The sequence below is a fragment of the Ornithorhynchus anatinus genome, chromosome 10, assembly GCF_004115215.2.
Source record: "Ornithorhynchus anatinus isolate Pmale09 chromosome 10, mOrnAna1.pri.v4, whole genome shotgun sequence".
In the NCBI taxonomy this organism is placed as follows: Eukaryota; Metazoa; Chordata; class Mammalia; order Monotremata; family Ornithorhynchidae; genus Ornithorhynchus; species Ornithorhynchus anatinus.
Genome location: NC_041737.1, coordinates 37,741,169 through 37,757,749, shown reverse-complemented (window position 1 = coordinate 37,757,749; position 16,581 = coordinate 37,741,169). Strand labels below are relative to the sequence as shown.

The window sequence follows — 16,581 nt, the reverse complement described above, 5'->3', positions numbered from 1 at the left end:
GTAATAGGCACTTGAGGATTATATTAAGTAGACGTGATCCCTGCTCTCAAGGAGTTTACTCCCTTTGGGGGAATTGGCCCAATTCTATCAGACATCAAACCTTAAAGCAAATGAGGCTCCTCTTCTCCCTTACCACATCCCTTACGGTAGAGCATGCAGGCATCCCAGAACCAGGAACTGTAGGAAGACCCAAAGAGATGATATGGACCTGTAGAAACATAGGAGATGCAACCAGTCATCAGTTTTGAGGAGAAACTTGAAACATTTGGCTTAATAAACACTTTTTCCAAGGCTGTTGTGGATCGTAAACTCCGTTTAGGTTGTCAGTCTTGAAAGAAAACTTCCTTCCTTCCTTAACTCCCAGACCAGAATAAATTATACATTACTCTCCCACCCTGTTCAAGAGCCTGCTGAAAACTTAAAGATAGGAAATCTATCCAGGCATTGATGCCATAGTGTATCTGAGTTCCTAACAGAAATGAGGGTGAAACTGAAGACAGAAGTAATGCCAAGGGGCAAGGATTCAAGTCCAACAGAGAAGCAAGAGACATGAGATGATTCTCTTCCACTGTCCATCTCACTGCCAACCCATCACCCAAATTCTCCCTCTGGCCTGGAATTCCCTTCTCCCTCATATATAATGGACTACCACTCTCCCCACCTTCATATCTTACTAAATCACATCTCTAAAAGCCTCTCCCCAACTAAGCACTTATTTCCCCTACTATGTCTTCCTTCTGTGTTCTCCATTCACTTGGATCTGCAACCTTTAGGCACTTGACATTTACTCCACCCTCAGCCCCATAGCAATTATGTACATTCCTGTAATTTATTTTCAAGTCTGTCTCCCCTCTGGACTGTAACCTCCTTGTCTTTTGTACTGTATTCTTTCAAGTACTTAGTACAATGCCCTGGACATAGTAAGCGCTCAATAAAAAACATGGCCCGATTGGTTGAGAGAAAGCAGGAGAATAACTCAAAAAATGGAGTAAGCGAAGGCAAAGGGAGAATGTTAGGTGCTGTTGCTGGGCAAGATTTTTCTCGTAATTCTTTACCAATAACCAGAGCAGGGAGTAATCCAGTTCACCTCCCTGCCTCTCTATATTGTAAGTTCGTTATGGGAAGGAAACGTCTACCAACTCTGTTTCATTGTACTCATCTAAACACTTACTACAGTTCCCTGCACACAGTAAACACTCAACAAATTCCACTGACTGATTAATTAACTGATTGATTTCCAACACAACTATCTGTTTGTTCTTTAATGATATTCAGGAATGGGGACTACAGAACCTTCTTTGGTGTGTTAAAGTGTTTTATCACCCTGAGACATTTTTCCTGTTGTCCATCCAAAGTCTCACCCACTTTAATAAAAGTCCACTGCCTCTTGTTCCTCCCTCCTTAGACTTGGAGAGTAACTTGTTAGCCTCCCCTCCAAAACTCGTTTCACAAACTGACAGATAGTATGCATCCCCTAGCCCCCAGCTTTCTCTTCTTCAGGCTAAACACTCCCAATTCATCTAAACTTTCCCCATAGGATCTTTCCTACTTCCAGACTTTTCATCATTTCTGACATCCTTCTCAGCACCCTCTCCACTCTGTTAAAAGACCAGGAATCACAACTGGACACAGTAGTCTAAAAGAGGTCAGAATTGAATTGAAGGATTATTCCTTGGCTCTTGCCTTTCAGATTCCTATTGGTACCTTTCAGCATCAAGTCAACTTTATTTACTTTTTTTTGTTGTTTTTTTAATGGCATTCGTTAAGCACTTACTATGTTCCAGACACTGGTGTAGATACAAGATGATCAGGTCGGATTCAGTCTCTGCCCTACACAGGGCTAACAGTCTTAATCTCCATTCTACAGATGAGGTCAACCGAAACACAGAAAAGTGACTAGTCCGAGGTCACACAGCAGACAGATGGCAGAACAGACATTAGAACTCAGGGTACTTTGATGTCCAGGCCCGTGCTTTTTCCACTAGGCCATGCTGCTTTTCACAATAATGGTGCTTGCAGTAATTTGTTGCAGACTCACTTCCAACTTGCCATCAGCAATGAAACCTAGGTCTTTTTCTTCTGAGTTAGTGCCTGACTGGTTTTTCCCTGACTTGCATCTTTGTTGCTTTTCATCCCTGAATGTTCTCTTGTGCATTTCACCCCTAGTGAATCTCATACCATTTCTTTGGGGTCATTTTTCTGGATTTAAAATGTTGCTCTCTAATTGGCCACCCCTCCCAACTGGGTATCTGCACTCATCTAATGAAAATAATTGTGTTATTAATTGAGCATTTACTATGTGCCAAGCACTATACTAAGCTCTGGGGAAAATACAGTACAATCAGGTCAGACCTAGTCTCTGTCTGAGACAGAGAGAGAAAGAGAGACTACAGATAGGTAATCCCCATTTAACAAATGAGGAAACTGAGGCACAAGGAAGTTAAATGACTTTCCCAAGGTCATTCAGCACTCAGGGGGTAAGAGCCAGGAGAGATTAGAAGGTTGGTCTCCTGACTCTAAGGCCCGTTCTCTCTCCACTACATCATCCCAATTACACTGTAAGCCCCCATTAGACTGTAAGCCCATCAGTGGGCAGAGATTGTCTCTATCTGTTGCCAAATTGTACATTCCAAGCACTTAGTACAGTGCTCTTCACATAGTAAGTGCTCAATAAATACTATTGAATGAATAAATGCTGTTCTATCTGTTGATTCTGATGACCTACCCACATTCAGATAAGGTTAATTCTCACCCGTGCCCCAATAAGAGAGATAGCCACACTGAAGTCACCTTTTCCCAATGGACCGAAATGATAACACAGTGAAGGGAACTTGTTGGGAAAACATAGTTTCTTCCTCAGGAATTTGAAATTGGGATGGCAGAGATTAGCCTAGATACTAGCTAAAGGTGTTTATGGAATTTGCAGTTTCAAATTTGCTTCTGTCCCAAGTGGGGCCAGAATATTAAATGACCCAAGTTATTCATCTGGAAATTTTAGACCCAGTGTGAGGGTATGGCCTGTCAGGGTCTATCAACAGAGGTCATTAAAGGCATCAGATGTCTCTGAGTCAGAACAAGACTTCGAGTAGAGGTCTGATGTGTGACTCTGGACAAGCCACTTCACTTCTCTGTGCCTCATTTACCTCATCTGTAAAATGGGGAATAAGAAGGTGAGCCAAATGTGGAACTGGGACTGTGTCCAACATGCTTATCTTAACTCTACCCACAGTGCTTAGTACAGTGCCTGGCACATAGGAAGCACTTAACAAATACCATTTAAAAAAAACACACAAAACAACAAAAAAACCTTCCCTTCTGCATTCCTAATTACTCCCTTCAGTTTCTGGTAGTGTCCCCACATAAAGAAACCTCATATTATTTGTGTTGATATTTACTCCAAACCATGTTATTTGGAGAATCCAGTACTGCATAACAATAAAGGAGAGGAATAATCAGGTCGGGCATGCTAGCTAGAGAGTAAATAAATCTTAGGCAAATGAACAAGTGCCACTGAGATTCAATTAGGAATTAGAGTATATTAAGTCACCAGTAACCCACAAAGAAGGATTAGAAGAAAATACCGACCTGTTTCCTAGGGGGGGTTATTGGTTCCTGAGATTTAAAAATATGGACCCAATTTGTCTGCCTCGGGGAGCCACAAGAATGATTTACTCATTTGAATAAATCAGATAACCAGTGTGATTCGACTAATTCTGCACAGAAGAGAATTCCTGCATTGAGAGTCCTGTCCTTCCCAGCCCCGGACAAAGAAGAGGCTCCCAAAACAAAACAAAAAAGATGGTCTCTGACCCGGTGCCTTGGAGAGGCAGCTTTCCAGGTCAGACACTTGAAGGGGCAGCTGACGCCAAACTGGCTGCTCGTGACCAGAGAGCTTAAAGGGAACAAGGGTTGGTGGGAGTGTGAGGAAGCTTGGGGATTGAAGATTGGGGAGGACAGAGAGTTAGGTGTCTTGACAGGTCTCCCTTGGGGTTGTGGGATGCAGTGCTGATTGGACGTGGCCAAAGGGCAAAGCAAGGACCAAGTAAAGTCTGGATGAAAAAGGAACAAGATAAAAAGGAACTGTGTCCACATTTCTGTGGCTTGCAAAATCCCATCCTGAAGGAATGACTCGGTACCGAGTGCAGTATGGATGTCGTCTCTCCTATGCAAAGGATGCCTGCCGAGCTTGGATCTTGGAAGCCTTCCTTTTCACTGCTCAGCTTGGACTGCTCCAGGTTCAGGCGGGAGCATTGCAAGAGAGAGGGGGAATCTCCTTTTGCCCTGTCTTTCAGGCCAGAGACAAGTGCAGGAGAAGAGGAAACTGGGAGCTTGTGGGCAGGGAATGTACCTGTCATCTCTGATTTTACACCCTCTCAAATGTTTAGTAATGTGCTTTACTGTGTACAAAATACCATTGAGTGATTGATAAATTGGAGGGGGAATTTTTTCCCCCCTACACCCCAGCTGTGGCTCTAGAGTCCTGGAATTTTATTATAATCTTTCAGTGAGTGGTAGGTCACCCAGTAATCCCCAGAGCAGGAAGGAACTACTAAGGATCCCTTTTCCAGGGCCTTCTGAGAATTTGCCCAGCTTCTGAGCCATCAATCAAAAGATGGCATTTATTGAAAATTGATAATGTGCAGACCAATCTACTATGCACTTGGGAGAGTACAGTCCAATAGCGTTGGAAGACAGTAACCATGCCCATACGGACCTTACAATGTAGGCAAGGAAACAGAGAGAAGCAGTGTGGTCTAGTGGATAGAGTATGGACCTGGGAATCAGAAGGACCTGGGTTCTAATCCCAGGTCCACCACTTGTCTGTTGTGTTACTTTGGGCAAGTCGTTTTACTTCTGTGCCCTGGTCACCTCATCTTGTAAAACGGGGATTGCTTGTGAGCCCCATGTGGGACATGGTCTGGGTCCAACCTAATCATCTTGTATCTACCCCAGCATTTAGTACAGTGCCGAGCACTAGGTAAATGCTTAACAAATTACGGGTAGGGGAAATGGGGAGTGAAAGGATAGGTATCTAAGTGCAGCGGGGCTGAGGGTGGGGTGAATATCAAGTGATCAGAGGGTGGGGTAATATCAAGTGCTTAGGAGGTACAGATCCAAGTGCAAAAGGGGAAATGCCCTTTTATGGGAAGCAGCGTGGCTCAGTGTAAAGAGCCTGGGCTTCAGAGTCAGAGGTCATGGGTACGGATCCCGCCTCTGTCACTTGGTAGCTGTATGACTGTGGGCAGGTCACTTAACTTCTCTGTGCCTCAGTTACCTCATCTGTAAAATGGAGATTAACTGTGAGCCTCACGTGGGACAACCTGATTACCCTGTATCTACCCCAGTGCTTAGAACAGTGCTCTGCACATAGTAAGTGCTTAACAAATACCAACATTATTATTATTAAATGTGAAATGTTCTGGGAGAAGGTGGAATTTTTACAATTTCAGAAATTGCTATGAGTTCCTTGGAGATGATGCAAAGTTCAAAGCGTGGTCCACCGCTCTCCTGTGCCTTGTGCCTTAACACAAAAGTGCCTACCTTCCAGGCATTAACTTTCTAGAAACCATCCAAGACAATTTCAGAGTCAAACTGCCTGGCATCTTCTCTATTACACTCCCTTCTCTTCCCTCTCTGCAGCTCATTATAGAGTTGAGGAAACTGAGATACAGAGAAGTTAAGTGATTTGTCCAAGATCACACAGCAGACAAGCAGCTGAGGCGGGATTAGAACCCAGGTCCTCTGACTCCCAGGCCCATGCTTTATCCACTGGGCCATCCTGCTTCCAGGTTTTGGTATTTCTTTATGGAGAGTCCCAAGTTTGTTGTATATTGTACATTCCTCAACAATATACTATTGCCCACACCTTAGAAGTGCTAATGTGGGATGTATTGGTTCAGACTCCAAGGAAAATCCAACAGGGCTAAGGGATACAAACAGACTGATTTCCTTCAGAAACTCCTGGATGAGAACCCTCTAAAATCAAGCAACTCAAATCAAATTGTCACCAAAACTGAAATCTTAAGAGAGTTCCAAAATCAAAATAAGCACAACCCTCTATCAGAAGCAGGCATGGTGGGAGGTCGTATTTGTCCTTTTATTAGTTATTTTTAGGGGCCTTGGACAACCTAATTTTAGACTACTTGATATTAATTGTTTTATTTTGGAGTATATGTTATATACGCCTGAATGAAGGGGGAGCTTAGGACTCTCCACAAAGAAATACCAAAACCTGGAAGCAGGATGGCCTAGTGGATAAAGCATGGGCCTGGGAATCAGAGGACCTGGGTTCTAATCCCGTCTCAGACACTTGTCTGCTGTGTGATCTTGGACAACTCACTTAACTTCTCTATGCCTCAGTTTCCTCAACAGCAAAATGGGAATTTAATACCTGTTCTCCTTCCTACGTAGAATGTGAGCCCCATGTGAGACAGGCACTGTGTCCCACCTAGCCAATCAACCAATCATATTTATTGAGCACTTACTGTACGCAGACCACTGTACTAAGCAGTTGGGAGAGTACAACACAATGGAGTTGGTAGGCACATTCCCCACCCATGATGAGCTTACGGTCTACACCTGATTTCCTTGCATCTACACCAGGGCTTAGAACAGTGGTGACACATACCAGGCGCCTAATAAATATCACAAAAACCACCTCTCAAAATAACCATCACTACCTTCGACTCTCAAGATAAGCACTACAAATGGCTAGGGGATGGTTTGGCATCTAACCAGCTGACCTACTTTCCAAGGGTTGGCTGTGGAAAATTCCAAGAGCTGTTTTTTTTCCCCTTTGTCTCCCTTAACTTCCCAGGCCAGCACATTCCTTTGGCAACCAATTAATGTTTTTATTGAGTGCTTACTGTGTGCAGAGCACTGTACTAAGCACTCAGGAGAGCACAATATAACAGAGTTGGTAGACACGTTCCTGCTCACAAGGCCAAGGGTTATGCATGCCCTCTACCTAATTCCAGACATACTGGAGATTGGAGCTTTTAACTGATTTTTTAAAATAGAAGAATACCCTTGATCTTAATAGACCTAATTAGGTAGCAAATACCAAATAAGTTAAATCCAAGTTTAACTAGCATATTCCTTTCAAGGGTAATTTTTAATGCTGTAGGACCCTTTCTACTTCCCTGTTGAGCCTCCTGTTGTCCGATTTCCTCTCTGCTGGCCTCAGCCTCTCCCAGGGAAGCCTAGATTCTCGGTTTGGCCCCTCTGGATCCTTCCCTCCGGCTTTCCAGGCAGCATTGCAAATCTGTGGCCGGTCCTCTCAAATGCTTTCCCCCCGCTCTTGGGAGGGAGGCACTCTCTCCACTGTTCTATCCGGAGATAACTCTTTCCTACCATCCTGTCTCCAGTATTTAAAATAGCTGTGGAGCTTCTTCCTCCCCGAGCCCGCCAAAATCAACTGGCCCCTGCTCCTCTTTTCCTCTTTGTATTTGGATCTGTGGCAGCTGGGCATTTGATACTCATCCCACTGCCAACCCCACAGTACTTATATACACATTCTTAGATTATACATTAGAAATTACTTATTCATTTATATTAATGTATATCTTCATTCATTCATTCATTCAATAGTATTTATTGAGCGCTTACTATGTGCAGAGCACTGTACTAAGCGCTTGGGATGAACAAGTTGGCAACAGATAGAGACAGTCCCTGCCGTTTGACGGGCTTACAGTCTAATCGGGGGAGACGGACAGACAAGAACAATGGCACTAAACAGCGTCAAGGGGAAGAACATCTCGTAAAAACCGATGGCAACTAAATAGAATCAAGGCGATGTACAATTCATTAACAAAATAAATAGGGTAACGAAAATATATACAGTTGAGCGGACGAGTACGGTGCTGTGGGGATGGGAAGGGAGAGGTGGAGGAGCAGAGGGAAAAGGGGAAAATGAGGCTTTAGCTGCGGAGAGGTAAAGGGGGGATGGCAGAGGGAGTAGAGGGGGAAGAGGAGCTCAGTCTGGGAACGCCTCTTGGAGGAGGTGATTTTTAAGTAAGGTTTTGAAGAGGGAAAGAGAATCAGTTTGGCGGAGGTGAGGAGGGAGGGCGTTCCAGGACCGCGGGAGGACGTGACCCAGGGGTCGACGGCGGGATAGGCGAGACCGAGGGACGGCGAGGAGGTGGGCGGCAGAGAAGCGGAGCGTGCGGGGTGGGCGGTAGAAAGAGAGAAGGGAGGAGAGGTAGGAAGGGGCAAGGTGATGGAGAGCCTTGAAGCCTAGAGTGAGGAGTTTTTGTTTGGAGTGGAGGTCGATGGGCAACCACTGGAGTTGTTTAAGAAGGGGAGTGACATGCCCAGATCGTTTCTGCAGGAAGATGAGCCGGGCAGCGGAGTGAAGAATAGACCGGAGCGGGGCGAGAGAGGAGGAAGGGAGGTCAGAGAGAAGGCTGACACAGTAGTCTAGCCGGGATATAACGAGAGCCCGTAATAGTAAGGTAGCCGTTTGGGTGGAGAGGAAAGGGCAGATCTTGGCGATATTGTACAGGTGAAACCGGCAGGTCTTGGTAACGGATAGGATGTGTGGGGTGAACGAGAGGGACGAGTCAAGGATGACACCGAGATTGCGGGCCTGCGAGACGGGAAGGATGGTCGTGCCATCCACAGTGATAGAGAAGTCTGGGAGCGGACCGGGTTTGGGAGGGAAGAGGAGGAGCTCAGTCTTGCTCATGTTGAGTTTTAGGTGGCGGGCCGACATCCAGGTGGAGACGTCCCGGAGGCAGGAGGAGATGTGAGCCTGAAGGGAGGGGGAGAGGACGGGGCGGAGATGTAGATCTGCGTGTCATCTGCGTAGAGATGGTAGTCAAAGCCGTGAGAGCGGATGAGTTCACCGAGGGAGTGAGTGTAAATGGAGAACAGAAGAGGGCCAAGAACTGACCCTTGAGGAACTCCAACAGTTAAAGGATGGGAGGGGGAGGAGGCTCCAGCGTAGGAGACCGAGAATGATCGGCTAGAGAGGTAAGAGGAGAACCAGGAGAGGACAGAGTCCGTGAAGCCAAGGTGAGATAAGGTATGGAGGAGGAGGGGATGGTCGACAGTGTCAAAGGCAGCAGAGAGGTCAAGGAGGATCAGAATGGAGTAGGAGCCATTGGATTTGGCAAGAAGGAGGTCATGGGTGACCTTAGAGAGAGCAGTCTCGGTAGAGTGGAGGGGATGGAAGCCAGATTGGAGGGGGTCTAGGAGAGACTGTAATCTCGTTACGGGCAGGGAATATGCCCACTGATTCTGTTGTATCGTACTCTTCCAAGTGCCTAGTGCAGTGCTCTGCACAAACTAAGGACTCGATAAATATCATCAATCTATAGATTCCAATCCTCTCCCCCGCCAACCTTGTCATTGGCTGGATAGTGGATAGAGCGCAGGCCTGGGAGTCAGAAGGACCCGGGTTCTAATTCCTACTCTGCCATTTGTCTGCTTTGTGACCTTGGACAAGACACTTAACTTCTCTCTGCCTCAGTTACCTCACCTGTGAAATGGGGATTAAGACCATGTGGGATAAGGACTGTGTCCAACAGGATTAGCTTGTTTCTATCCCAGTCCTTAGAAAAGTGCTTGACACATAGTAAGTGGCTAAAAATCCCATCATTACCAGACAGAGACCCCAACTAAGTACCTGGTAGTTAAGTATTCAGTAATAATGCTGATAATAAGTATAAGTAATAAGTATTCAGATTAGCTTTCCCTACAGGAGAGGCTCCCCCGGAATGAGGTTTACTTGTGCTAGAAACTTCTAAGTTTCCCCCCAGATTTATTTGTACAAGGCCAGCTTGAGTGACCATCACCGGGGTGCTAGCCATCCTTTAACTCTGTAAATACTATAGCACTGTGGGATGGTTGGCAAGAGGATGCCCAAATAACTGCTCTGTGGTGAGTTGAAATTAGCAAACTGCAAACATATTTGACAGAAGAAACATTTTAAAGTCAAAGGAAACAAATCCTCAGCCAATAAACCTGTGTAGCTTCTATCTACCCCAGTGCTTAGTACAGTGCCTGGCACACAATAAACATTTAACAAATACTGTAAGAAAAAGAAATGAAATGTTGTTTTTGTTAAGCACTTAGCAGTCAAGGACTGTTTCAAGTTCTGGGGTAGATAGAAGATAATCAGGTCTGACCCACATAGGCATCACTCACTAATTAAGAGAGAGGGCGGATAGTGAATTCCCATTTTACTGATGAGGAAACTGAGGCACAGAGAAGTTAAGTGGCTTGTCCAGAGTCACACAGCAGTTAAGAGGTGGAACCAGGATTAGAACCCAGGTCTTCGGACTCCCAGGTCTGTGCTCCTTTCCACTAGGCAACGCTGCTTCTCAATATGGTACAGCAATGGGCAGTTGAGAAAGAGCCACTCAGAAGGGTCATTTTAGCCTGCAGCAATCAGAAATGGGAGTGGGGAAACTGCACCAAAAGAAGCCACATGGCCTAGTGGAAAGAACATGGGCCTGGGAATCAGAGAATCTGGGTTCTAATCCTGGTTCCACCACTTGACTGCTGCGTGACCCTGGACAGGCCACTTAACTTCTCTGTGCCTCAGTTTCCTCATCAGTAAAATGGGAATTAAAGCTTACTCTTGCCTATTTAGACTGTGGCCTCTACGTGGGACAGGGACTGCGTCCAACATGATTATCTTAGATTTATCCCAGCATTTAAAACGGTGTTCGGGACATCAGTAGACGCTTAACGTGATTGATTAACAAAAAAATGGGGAGAATGAAAATGGTCCCTGGGATTGTGGATAACAAATGTATCAGGGTAGAACAGGATAAACCTTACAGTCCCAAGACTGTGAGCCTCATGAAGGCCCAGTAACATGGCAGATATTCTGGGGGAGGACCAGTATTGCTGTTCTGGTAAGGTCTATAGGCCACCCTCGAGCTTCATAAACGTGGGGTAATAATTCTTTGCTCTGGTGATGAAAAAGGGGCCGGTGAAATTGTTTTTCAAGTGCTTGGGAAATACTGGCAGATGTGGGCTCTAGCTCTTTCATTCTGAAATCCATCCAGTTGAAAAAACTCCAGGCAATGTGTGGCCAGAGATTTGGGCAGCACGGTCTTCAACGAGTAGAGAAGCAGTGTGGCTTAGTGGAAAGAGCCCGGGCTTGGGAGTCAGAGGTCGTGGATTTTAATCCTGCCTCCGCCACTCGTCTGCTGTGTCACCTTGGGCAAGTCACAACTTCTCTGTGCCTCAGTTACCTCATCTGTAAAATGGGGATGAAGACTGTGAGTCCCACATAGGACAATCTAATGACCTTGTACCTATCCCAGCGCTTGGAACAATGCTTGGCACATAGTAAGCGCTTAACAAATACCGCCATTATTATTAATATTAATAGCATGGAAAGGAAGATTGGCATCAATTCCATTCTTTTTATGTCCTAAAAACTGGCTTATTTCCAGCACCATGTCTGACCTGCTCGCTTAGGGCAGGGTTTGGCACATTGTAAGCACCTAACAAATACTACAATTATTTCCTCCTCAAACAAAAACATGATAGATTTCATCTCCTAAGCAGCTTCTCAGTGGATTGAATGACTTTCTCCCTTGAAACATCACTGGTAAATTGAATCTTCCAAAGCTTCAGTACCTGCATCCAGATGGGCTGCAGTGAACCAAACTAAGTCTGTTAGACTATAAACTCTGTGAGGATAGGGATGATGTATTTCGCTGGTATTTGACCCCCTGAAGTAATTACCACAGTTCTCTGCAGAAAATTAGCATGCAATAAATACTACTGATCAATCCAGTGAAACCAAACAAAGGTACAAATAAGAAGAGGCATGGACAAAAGGAATATAGATGGAAATGGGGAAAAAACATTTCCAAAAGCCTGGGTTCAGGTCTCCATTCAGGATTCTGAATTTGATTCTTGGAGTTTCTCTCCCTATAGCAGTACATGGGGGTCTAGGGCACACCAGTCAGTCATTCATATTTATTGAGCACTTACTGTGTGCAAAGCACTGTACTGAGTGCCTTGGAGAGTATAATAATTTCTGAGCATGTTCACACCAACCAGAAATTTTTTTATCTACTAACTAGGTATACTCATCCCTGACCTCAGGGATCATTACTCTTCAATCCACCAGTCCATTAATTCAGCATTTACTGGGTGCAGAGCACTGTACCAAGATCCTTCCACGTTGGGAAGACGTGATCCCTGACCTCAAGGAGCTTGCAGTCTAATGGGGGATTCTCAATAGGGGAAAAGATTTTTTAAGTTTCAAGGAAGTTTCTCTCAACTTCAAGTTTTTTTTTTTCCCACAGAAAGCTTTTCAGACATGGTCCCTTTTCATCGGGATGGCAACGGATATTAAACGAATGTGGAAAATAAAAATATACTCAATGGCTCCATTCTCTTGCCAGGTCTTGGCTGGGGCAGGGTTAGGAACACAGATAAAAGCTGAAGAAGAAAGTCCCAGTTCTTGCTACAGAGGCCCCAAGACGTCAGTTTTTAGGCCATGAAAATCAGATGCAATTTTTCCTGCTGAAATAGATCTATGCGGCCCAATTGTTCCCCTGAAGGCACATGAATGGCCTGCATTGATAGCAGACTTTCCCTTACCCCTCAAGTTCACCTACCTACAGTCGACACAGTTAGAACTTCATGAGGAAGAAAGTCACCAGGCCAGCACTCACAGGGGAAACTGATTTTTGAAGACAAAAAAAGAAAAAAAAAAGTGAAAATTTCAAAGCGTAGGGAAATCACATTTATCCGGCCCCTTTGGACAGCCAGCATTTCTGATGTCAAATTCTATTCAGCGGAAAAAACACAAGAGGATTATGGGAGGTGGGAGGGATGGGGGAAGCAATTTTGAGGCAGTATATTGGAGAAGTGGGCCCTTGCTTTCATGTTTGAGTCAGAACATAGCATACTTTATGCATCCCCAGCTCCCCAGGAAAAGATCTGCCGCAAATTGTGTGCGATTTATACAGATAAATTGATGATCTGGGCTCTGAGGGTGGAAGAATTTTCTTCTCAGACAGAATAAAATCCTAGGGGTTATAAATGGGTCCAAAAGAATTAGACTTTTTATTTATTCTCCAGAAATGTAAGCAAGTGAATGAAATGGTTTCATATACATTTTTTACATCAAACAGCAGTGAAACACTGTTCATACATTAATTCTATAGTAAAATGTACATCCTTCGGTTTGCTATGTAAGAGTTGCCAAATTTGTTCTGGACAAAAACCCTCCTCTCCTGCTGACCTGAACTATTGAAAGAACAAGGGCAGACGATGTCACCACTAATAGCTTCTGAGTGTGAATAAAGCTTGCATTTCCCAACGCACGTTCGTCTCTGCATGCGCAGTCAGAAGCCTAACAAAAACTCTCCAAAATGTAAAAGCCCAATTTGAGGAACTTTGCAAAACAGACTATTGGGTTTTGTGATGGAATCCGTCGGGGGACGTTGAAGTCCAGGATGGTTTATTTTAAGTGTCGTTCTGTAGCTCTATTTCTAGCTGACTGTGCTCGCAGTCCCTACTCACAAAGAAATGCATTCTTATGAAGTTAAGCAGCTGTAGACGCAGAATGCTGATGATAGTTTCTCCATATCTGAGTTATCTAAAGAAAACCCAGTTAGTGGTAATTCTACCAAATACTTGTAACACTCACATGAAATTTTAATTGATTTTCAAACAGTACAACTGGGCCATGAATCCAACCACATAGAATATAAGCCTTAAGCCCACTAGATTTTAAGCAATTGTGTCTTTGTAGACTAAAACTATGTAAAATAAAATCTGATAACTCCCTGGTGTTAGAGGTAGACAGTTTGCTTTCAAATCCTAGGTTTGGTCCTTTATTTTATTCAGCAGTGAAAGCCATGAATACAGAACGAATAACAGCCGTTACAATTCTCAACCATGACTTCTAACGTCAGAGAATCCAAGGTATGAACATAGTACACAGTAATGAAAAGTATCAAAAATTAGTTTACCTCAAAAAAGATAAATAAAACAGGTATATTCCACCAATACATAAACAGATGTTTGTGCTACAGTTAAAATTTGCTGTATACAAAAGATCAGAGCTCCCATTATCAGTTAGAATAGGAGCAAGAATACATGAGCCATTTAAATTGTCAGACATTATGCTTTATAAGGTATGCACAGAAGTTCAAGCAATAAATACATACATTAGTTCAAAGCCTTACAATAGCTACGCAAAGCAGATGCAGAAAAGCAGATTTGCTATTACTAGCAAGCAATGATATAAGAGTAAAAATTCATGAAATGCATTAAAGCAACGTTTTTCTTAGAAAAAGTCTGGTCATTTATGGGTCCACCAACATTTTTACATAATATGCACAATTATCAAAATACAGACCAAGCATCTCAGAAAACTCCAAAAAACCTAAAATCTATTTTCAAAGCAATTGCAGTTTTGGAGGTTTTTCTGGTATAATGTGCAAGCAGCTATTTTTTTTTTAAATTGTATTTATATAAAACCCATGCAAAACTCTACAGGTATATGCATTCTGTGGCTGAGACTTCCTTTCAAAAGTTTTGTAACTGAGGTATGCATACTTTAGCATTGTCGTCTTAGGCCGTCTCTCGATGGGACCGCTATCACGTTCGTTTTCAGGCATCAAAGTCCTCGAACCCACACCTGAAAAGAGCCCCTTCCCCCTTTCAGGCACTTCCCCCTATCAGAAGCCTAGATGACTGAAAAAAACCCTCCTTTCACAGAACCAATCTTTCTCGGCTATAATTACTGGAAACCTTCTGTTGATCCTGACCCAAAGACAAACATAATGAAAAGTAGCAGTTACTGTGACGTTCTCACATTTCATGCAATCTGCCGTAATTGTTCGAATTTCTTTTTTTTTCATTTTCTTTTTTTTTGATTTTTTTTTTTTTTTGCAGAGGTAGAAGCTTTCAGAAAGCCATTTGGGTAAGTGGGAAAACCCTTTTGAAAGCCGTTATGTCCTTTTATTTGGCGTGATAGATGACTGGGTGTCTCTTTAAGTCTATTTGCTGACTCCAGCAAAGAATAAACGAGGAGCTTACTTTGCAAGACCCGGCTCCGTCACATGGAACTGGGATGTAGGTGAAAAGCTCTAGCAGCCACCTTCTGTCAAAAACTGTTTGTAAAGCAATAACCATCATCAGGTTATGAGGTCCCTCGGTTGGGGGAAAAAGTATTATCAAGACTTGGCACAGCACATGAAAAGCAACACGTAAAGTTTCTAGGTTTTAAGCAAACATCTGACTATGCTATTTTCAACTACACCATAACGCATTATCATATTGTTATCTCTCTTTTTTTTTGGGTGGGGACGGGGGGAAGGAGGGCAGGGAATGTTTGGAGTTGTTGAGAAAACCAGCATTCCAACAATTTGGCCTGTGCAAGTCTTCCAAAGGGAGTGTATTGTTAGTGTTAGTATCCCGTATAAGCAGAGGCAGAATTATATGTAACTTTGGTTTGACTGAAAATAAATACCATGGACTACAATTGCTATAATCTTTGCTTTCAGTGTAAAAACTCAGCTAGATCACTTTAAAATCAATATGAAATTAATTTTTGGCTTTACTAGACCTTTTATGTTTGGTTCCTACTATTTTTTTTTTCATTATAACTTAAGACTATAAAAAATAGTACACAACAAAGAGTAAGACCATACAAGACATCTTCTAACAACGTGTATTCACCACAGAAAGGAACTGGCTGACTGGGGAAAAAGAAGAAAAACACAATGTATCATATATAACAATATGCAATCTGCATTTGCATCAAGTGCATAATTGTTTTGGTCAGTGACCCACATTTCTTGCTTTCTATCATAACTTCCACTGCAGACTTTGATCTCACCTCTGTCTTAAAGGGAAGCAACTCTCCATTGCCTTTCGACTGGCTTTTGGCCTCTGAAGATTACATTGTGACTGACTGGATGGACTTGTTTCGTATTTGTTTCTTGGTAGAGGACTAAGCAGAAAAGATCCCAGAGGTCGTCAGAAAACAGCAGGTAGTTCGTGGAAAGGTTTCTTTGTACTAATTAAAGTTACAGAAGGCTCAAAGCGTGTGGCTGCTTCTGTCCTGGAGCTAGAGTGGCCATTGTTAGAGTTGGCTTTGGTTTACAGCTGTAGCCTTGGACTGTGTTTGCAGGTAGACAAAGCTTTATCACAAGGAGGTAAAGAGTACAGTTGTGAGATCTATGCAGATATGCAAATGTTTCTATGGTGCTTGCACAGACAATGTTAGCTTAGGATTGCACTTTACATCTTAACACTAACAGCACGGACTGGAATCTTAGGGGTTGCGGATGGTTGCGACAGTCTAATTACTGTGGTTTGGAATAACTAACTTATGTCATTTACAGTTGGTGGCACCAACATAAAAAAAAACAAAAACAAAAAAACTAATGTTCTGTTGTTTCAAATTCAGCTAGATACAAGCAGTGACACTAATTTCTGATACTACTCCTGTGCAAATTAAAAACAATAGCAACAAGTTGAACTTGACCAGCAATTGTTTCTAACATTACAACTACTGAATGCTGGAAAATTCACATTAATGAAACTAACACTATTTTTGGCAGTATATGAGGCGCATTTGCTTTCTACAGA

General features: G+C 43.4%; 1 protein-coding gene across 9 annotated transcripts in view; it reads right to left on the bottom strand.

Annotated features, from left to right (window-relative positions):
* Nucleotides 1-13,022: 13,022 nt before the first annotated feature.
* The window catches only part of FOXP2 (forkhead box P2), a 537,816-nt gene continuing 534,257 nt past the window's right edge, over nucleotides 13,023-16,581 (bottom strand). For all 9 annotated transcript variants that reach the window (XM_029073155.2, XM_029073165.2, XM_029073166.2 and 6 more), the window contains one exon: nucleotides 13,023-16,581. This exon is cut by the window's right edge and continues 478 nt beyond it. The gene's annotated coding sequence lies outside the window, so the exon portion shown is untranslated.